At 31.7% G+C, this 7,344-nt stretch overlaps 1 long non-coding RNA gene across 1 annotated transcript; it reads left to right on the top strand.

The window, feature by feature from the left end:
• Positions 1-634: 634 nt before the first annotated feature.
• LOC121120425 (uncharacterized) lies at positions 635-1,109 on the top strand. Its single transcript, XR_005865057.2, has 2 exons — positions 635-936; positions 996-1,109. It is a non-coding gene; the product is annotated as an uncharacterized lncRNA (long non-coding RNA).
• The last annotated feature ends 6,235 nt before the right edge of the window (positions 1,110-7,344 follow it).

The following is a 7,344-nucleotide window of genomic DNA, read 5'->3' as shown; positions in this document are numbered from 1 at the left end:
TAATGAAGATTGAAGATACATACTAAGAATATGTTGCTCATCCTCTTCTTAGATCCCTTTTTTAATTCGTATTCAATATACATTCTCCCTTTTGCTGTTAGTACAATAATTCGTGTTGTAGGTTTTTTTGGGTGCATTTTCGAATCGACAATTCATACCTTTAAAAAAGCTTTGAGACACGGGGAATCGATCTTGTTTCATGGAAAAAAATCAATTTATTTGTGAAAAATCAAACCTGCCCTCCAGAGCCTCGGAATCTGTTCTTACTTCGTAAACAACTTTTATTTAATGTCTGAAGTCTGTATCTGTCTCCGTTTCTGAAATAAATGCGTTTTTATTATTGTTTTTCTAAGCAGGACGTACACACGAATACATTATTTTAAAACTGTGCAGGATGATAGAAAATTATCAAAACTCCTAAAATGGAGGTTCTGTGATTTTATCTACAAATATTCCGTAAATTTATATTGAGAATTCAGTAATTATTATACATATTTAAAATATTTTTAATAGGCCATTGAATTGATATAAATAGTTCATGTTCAAAAAATTCCAATCCAATAATAAAACTTTTAATGAGGATTTGGATCAAGTTCCAACAATACGTTAGAACATAAAATGTTTCTTTTACGAGTCATTCTTCATTTTGTCTTTACAATATGCTCTACAGTTATCTACTCATATTATTATCTATATTTTATTCATCAATGGTCCAAGGATTTCATTCTCCAATACATTTTGATGATATAAAGCCATTAGATATGTTGAAACTCAAGGATTGGCCAGAAAATGCAATGGTTATTGGACCATGGTTATGTGATCCAAAGAGATTCCCCAATTTTGATGGATTTTGTCCATCTTACGCAGAGTGCAATCATGGAATATGCTTGCCAAGGAAGTCGTGTATAGCAAGATCCCTTAGAATGGATTTTTTTTGTAAGTTAAATATATTTTTTAGTACTTTAAAAATAAAGGGTTTTTCTTTCTGATTGCAGGGAAGATGTAATCCAATAAAAACATTTAATTTAAAATAATATATCAAAATTGAATTAATTTTGTAGTTCAAAGTTAAAGTCCAATTGAAAAATATATGATGTATTAGGTCACAATCGTATTAATTACCTAATTTTCTATTAAAAAACACCTTTATTTATTAAACAAAGTAAATGAATCCTCCAAAACCTTACCGTAACAAAAATAAAAGCTTATAGGGGAAAATACAGAGTGAATCAATTAATATATCAAGTATCGCAAATGTATCTTTCGTGATCATTAGTAAATATACACATTAACTTTTCTCATTGTAAATAGAAATGAGTAGAACATATTTTATTCCTCAACTTCCTGTTATATATCTTCATTTTGTATGTTATTTCTTCAACTGTACTCGATTTAGTACGATAATTAGTAAATAATTAGGTAATCAAAATAGTAAAGATATTACAATTTATCGGGGGGGAATAAAGAGGTCCAAGATAACATAATGATTTTCTCCATCTTAAAGGATAGAACTCGTAGAATATAGGATGAGCTTTTTTCAGAGATGTATAAATTAATTCTTTTGATGTCTCCTGAATCATGGAATGTACAAATAGGATAGTTGCTGTTGTAAATGAATAGATTTAGTACGATTGGATTGTAACTTAATCTATAGCAAGATCCCTCGTTCAATTTTAAATTGAAGTGATTTTTGAATCGCATTCAAAACATTCCTTCCATGTTTTGGCCGACAACAACGTTTTGAGTTTCTGTAATAACACTTCTACGAGCCTCTTCAAAAACTGTGTTTGATTTCAAGTTTGGAAAGGATTGACCAATCAATTTTTTCGGTTCGATTATACTCACGAATAAATTGTTTGTGCATTGAAGCAAATCCAGGGATTTCTATAGCTTATACATTCCCAGCACCCATCATCCTTAGGCGGAGAAGTTTCTTTCCAGAAGTAGTGTTACTTACTTTTAAGATTTTAAGATAAGAAAAATAATTGAAACTCGTCAAGCGATTGAATTGTTCTCTTGGAAATGAGTGATAGAAGTGATAGAAATGTTCAGATCGAGTAAATTCAAAACGGGTCTGTAATGCGATGAGTAGAAAGAGTCATTACGGGGGGGGGCAGAAATCCAGATTGAGAAGGATCATCATAAAAAAATGCTGGGTATGGATTTCTGGAGTTGAGAACATATCTTGATTGATGAATTGCCCATTTTTATGAGCCTGTGAGTAGTTGGAGAGTAGGGTACATCTATATTCAGGTTAAACTTGGAACTGAAATATTTCAAAGGGAAGTATACCACTAAGAGTACAAGCTTAATCTTCATAATGGAATTGTCACTCGACTGGACTCTGATCTCAAAAATGTTCTGAAATGTCTTTCTGAACTTGAATTTGAAGGAAAAAATATCAAGCTCGAGAAATTCACCCAGCAAACTATTGATTATTTTTTCAATAGAATAAACTTCAATGCCTGCTCAAAACATGGTCTTTTGGGTTTTTCTTTTTTTTTTTGACATCTCCAAGGATATAAACCCAGACAAATGTAAGAAAAAAATATTATTAATAAGACTTTATCTTAGGGAAATTATTTATTATACTTATGTCTGCATCGTCCAATATGTCTTTTGGTTAATTCCCTTTAGCAAGAGCTAATGCAGATAAAAGTATGAAGAATAGCCAGAACCCCATTCTTTTCTATCGATTTCCTATAGATTTCTTAATTATATTCATCAATTTATATATATATATATATATCTTTTAATTAACTTTCGTTCCCTTAAAAGTGGCTCAATATCCTTATATAATCAATATGTATGAAATGAAAATTACATGGTATAAAAAGAAAAAAATCAGGATTAACTAAATTCTTTAAATATTTTACAACACCTTTACAATGTGTTGTAATGCATTTTATATTTTATATTAATGGCATTACACTAAAGAATTTACATCTCGTGAGGTGAATGTTTTCATTCATGGAATGTCAATTTAATTCAAATAGCGATAAATGTATAATGAATGGTCACTACAATCACTTTCTATCTTTTTTATCATTTATTTTTAATACAAGTTTCCGCATCGTAATGGATTAATTAGTATTATAAATATATAATTACAATTTGTTGACACTTCCAATTGTATTTCTATTTTGTAGATACGAATTATACAATCATATTTGTCTTAAAAATGCAAAATACAAAATTGTAAATAATAATAATTTAATATAGACCTTTCAAGAAAGTCATTTGATGACACAGAGTAGAACGATTAAAGGTTGGTTACCACGTCTATCACACGTAGTGATGAAAATCGTGTTTATTTTGTGGATATTAAAAGAAAACAAAAAATTTACATATTAACTCTGATAATTTGAAGAATGTTTTGAAGGGGAGTAGCTTAGGTGTCATGAAGTTTCATTATTTCAGCTAAATCAGCTGTAATGAGGGAGGAGGGAGATAAGAAAATAGACAATGACAATGGCAAGAGGGATCGACTGATGTCAGTCCTCAATTCTATTCTGAGTCCTACAATGACTTACAATTATAACTCAGCAACAAATCCACTCTCCATCTTTTATGGTCACACACGAATGTTCAATCAGGTTTCAATATAATCGAATGTAATAGAAAAGGAATTTCATGTTTTGTTGTCCATCTATCACACTTTTTAATTTATGTAAGTCTATCTTTTTACTTGCATGGATTTTCTCCCTCTTTTATTTTCTTTTAAAAGAGTACCTTAGAATAGGCTAGGACTATATAAAGGAGGACTTGTTTCTTAATTTCATACTATACCCTGGTACAGTAGTTCTCAAATGGGGTTACGTGTACCCCTTGGGGTACTTGGAGGCACTCCAGGGGGGCAGTTGAGATTTAATATATATATATTTATAAATAAAATCCTACACTACTTTTGTGTACTTTAATTATATTTATTACTAGCGGAGGATGCTCCGGTTGCAGGATAAATCAAGCATTGTTTTATTATTATGAGCAAAGGTGAAAATCCAAGTGTGGGGTGGGTATGTAAAAAAAGAGGAAAATCAACATGGAAACCCTAACAATTTGAAGAATGTTTTGGAGGAGAGAAAGAAAAATGCTCTTTATATTTTTTTATATCAGCTTCAATCAGCTGTGACAAGGGAGGAAGGAAATAAGTATACCATTAAACAATGACATTTGCTGGTATTACTTCAATGTCGATCCCCAATTCTACTCTGAGTCCAACAAGGACTTACTATTATATCTCTGCAACAAATCCTCAGGATTCATACGAAAGTTCAAACAGGTTTTGAATATAATTGAATCTATTTAGGGAAGGATGTTCACTGCTCAAATTAGGAATTAAATAATAATGACAACTGCTTAGGAAAATAAAATTTGTCCTCTATACTACCAATTACAAATTAACGGGGCTGCTAAAAACACAGCGGTTTTACAGGTATTATTATGAGAGAGAAGTACGGAGTGAGGATGGTGGGATCGAGCAAGCCTTGCTTACAAAAAAAAATTCTTGCGAAAGTTTACGGTGGAATTACTTGCAATAGGAAAATTCGTATAGGATAAAGTTTGCCGGGTGGAATACTCGCCTTCCTTTGTTTAATTTAAATAATCATCTCACATAGTTATGTAATGACTCATGTTTTGGCATCAGGGACAAAATAATTAATATCAATAAATATAAAATCAAAAAGAATTAAAGGAATGGAATAAGTGCTAATGACTTAATTATCCGTTATCAATTATCATTAGAATGTAGACATGATTGGAAAAGACTCATTAAGTAATACTTATGTAATGACTAATTACTGGGGCGGGGCATCGAGCGAGTGTGTGTAAAAAGCGGGAGCGAGACATTTGGTTCTATTGATTAAAAGTTACGAATATAAAAAGTAGTTGAAATTTTCAAATTCAGGAATACCTGATTTACTTTGTGAAAATCATGAAAAAACTTCAAAATTTCTATGTTAATAGATGTATTAACAAATATTAATAAAAGTCACAAATATGATATGTCATAGAATGAGTAGTCAAAAACTTATGATTATCACTGAACCCGTAGCAGTAGATTACTAGTAAATTTAGACATTCCGTCTCTAGCATCTCCCATTTGTCAATGAATTCTGATATCGGGGGCTATATATATACATAAATAGATAAAATTTATTCTTGAAAAAGTTATTTGATAAATACTTACTCATACGAATCTAATATTTTAATATTCCGTTTTATAATTAATATTTAAATATATCAAAATTTCTTACCCACGTCTATACACGAAGAAACTAATGTTAGACAAATTATTTGCATGCCATTTGAAGCTAAGACCCCCCTTTGAGACCATTCATGCTGTTTTTCTTGACCATATTACTGTATTTATGAATAAATGTAATTTATTCTTAAAAAAAGTTATTTGATAAATACTTACTCTTACGAATCTAATATTTCAATATTCCATTTTATAATTAGTTTGTTCCTGATACCTTTTACTGATAAACATGATCTTATTTTAGTATGAATGGCTCTCAATATGGTAAAAATCCTTTCTAAGTCACACTTTACAATAACTGTGTTTCTGAAAATTGTCTTCTCAGAATTTGCTAGATCTCGCAAATCGTTGTACGCTGGATTTTCATCTACAAATGTATTTAGTTTTGTTTGGAATTGCTCTAACTTGATATCTACGCATTAATATTCGACAATAACTAAGCTAACAAGTAAAGGGAGTCTTTCTTCTAAAACGGTAATGGCCTCGGATATTGGGTTGAGACTATGATTAATCATTGACAATTTTACAAAAATAAACTCATCATTTATAATCTCCTTAGCTTTAACGACCGTAGGTGTTTTTTCGTTCAGGTTGTTAAAAAATACTATTACTATTTATTACTTCAAAGTTATTGAAATAGTAATCAACTGCTTTCAACCATGTTCCCTAGTGTGTGACGATAGGTGCTGGAGGTAAAGGAATTTGGTAAGAAGCAGTAAAGTTCTATTTTCTTAGCCCGGCATTAAAAAACATTTTTTATATGTTTGAAATGATCTCGTTGGTCTTTGGGAAGTATTTACGTGCAAGTTCAAAAGCGTTAAGGAGTCTAGTAGCTACACTAATAATATGTTTCAATTGGGGATAGCTTCTTTTGAGGTATTCGCCCGCTTTTTTACAGCAGAACGCTCCATCCGTGATGAAAACATTTAACTTATTTTGATCAAAGTCCAAAACAAGAGTTAGTTGAATACTCTGAACGACAAAATTTGCAACATTAATGGCATTAGCAACTTTTATGTCTATCCTGTTGATTGGTTAAAGACGACTCAAAAACAGTCATCCAAAGGACCCATCAATATATCTGTCATTAATCTCTGTAGAGTCCTTCTACTACAGACGGCTCTATCGGCATCATATTTCTTCATAAACTTTGAGAAAATAGAGTTCTCCACATTGAAAAAAAGGTATATTACAAGAAACTAGCATCTTTAAGAAGTAGGTGTTAAAGTTGTCAGAATCATCATGAGTCAAATGTTGTTCGTATGCACTCATATTCTTGATGTGGGACGAGGATATTAAGTGTCGTTTAACTCTGGATGGGGCCTGTAAGAGTACTTTCATCGGCATATTCGACAAAATATTTTGTTATCGTCCTGTAGGTAGCTCCAAATTTCATGGCATCCATTAATTTCAGGCGTAGGGAGAATTTTTCTTCTGCATTTCACTAATTTTATTGTACAAACTCAAAAGTACTCGGCGAACAATAGATTCTTTGAGGAGATGTTAGCAGAACAATAATTCGAGAAAGAATGAATAAATAAGAAAAAAGGGAAGTTCTACCAACTGTTTTTCTTTTCTAATCTCAAAATAGTAATTTATTTGACCAAACAGCCCCGCTTTACTCAATAAATAAGTGAGATTATCATTTGCATTAAATAAAGGAAGGCGAGTCTTCCCTCCGACAAGCTTTATCCTATACGAATTTTACTAGAGCGAGTAATCCCAATGCAAACTTTCCCATTAGAAATTTTCTATAGGCGAGCTTTCTGGACACCAGGATGGCGTATAGAGAGAGAGAGGGACTCACAGTGCAACAAAAATTCACTAACAAGCATAATATAATCTATCTGAATTGCATATTCAGTTCGCAATTCAGTTTCATTGTTCAAAAAAATACGCGAGTCTTTCTTTGACCTCGTACAAGGGTAGTTTGACCCAGCCTGGTATAACGTGTCAATCACTGTAGCCTTGACAACTCGAACAATGGAGTCCTGGTTGAAGCACAACAGTGCTGCTGCCAAGAACACAGAGGGTCAGGTTAACCAGAAAATAAAAACATAGGCTCTCCAAAAATTTCATCA

The sequence above is a fragment of the Lepeophtheirus salmonis genome, chromosome 6, assembly GCF_016086655.4.
Source record: "Lepeophtheirus salmonis chromosome 6, UVic_Lsal_1.4, whole genome shotgun sequence".
NCBI lineage: Eukaryota > Metazoa > Arthropoda > Copepoda > Siphonostomatoida > Caligidae > Lepeophtheirus > Lepeophtheirus salmonis.
The sequence above is the reverse complement of the archived record's forward strand: the minus strand, read 5'-3'. Positions and strand labels throughout refer to the sequence as shown.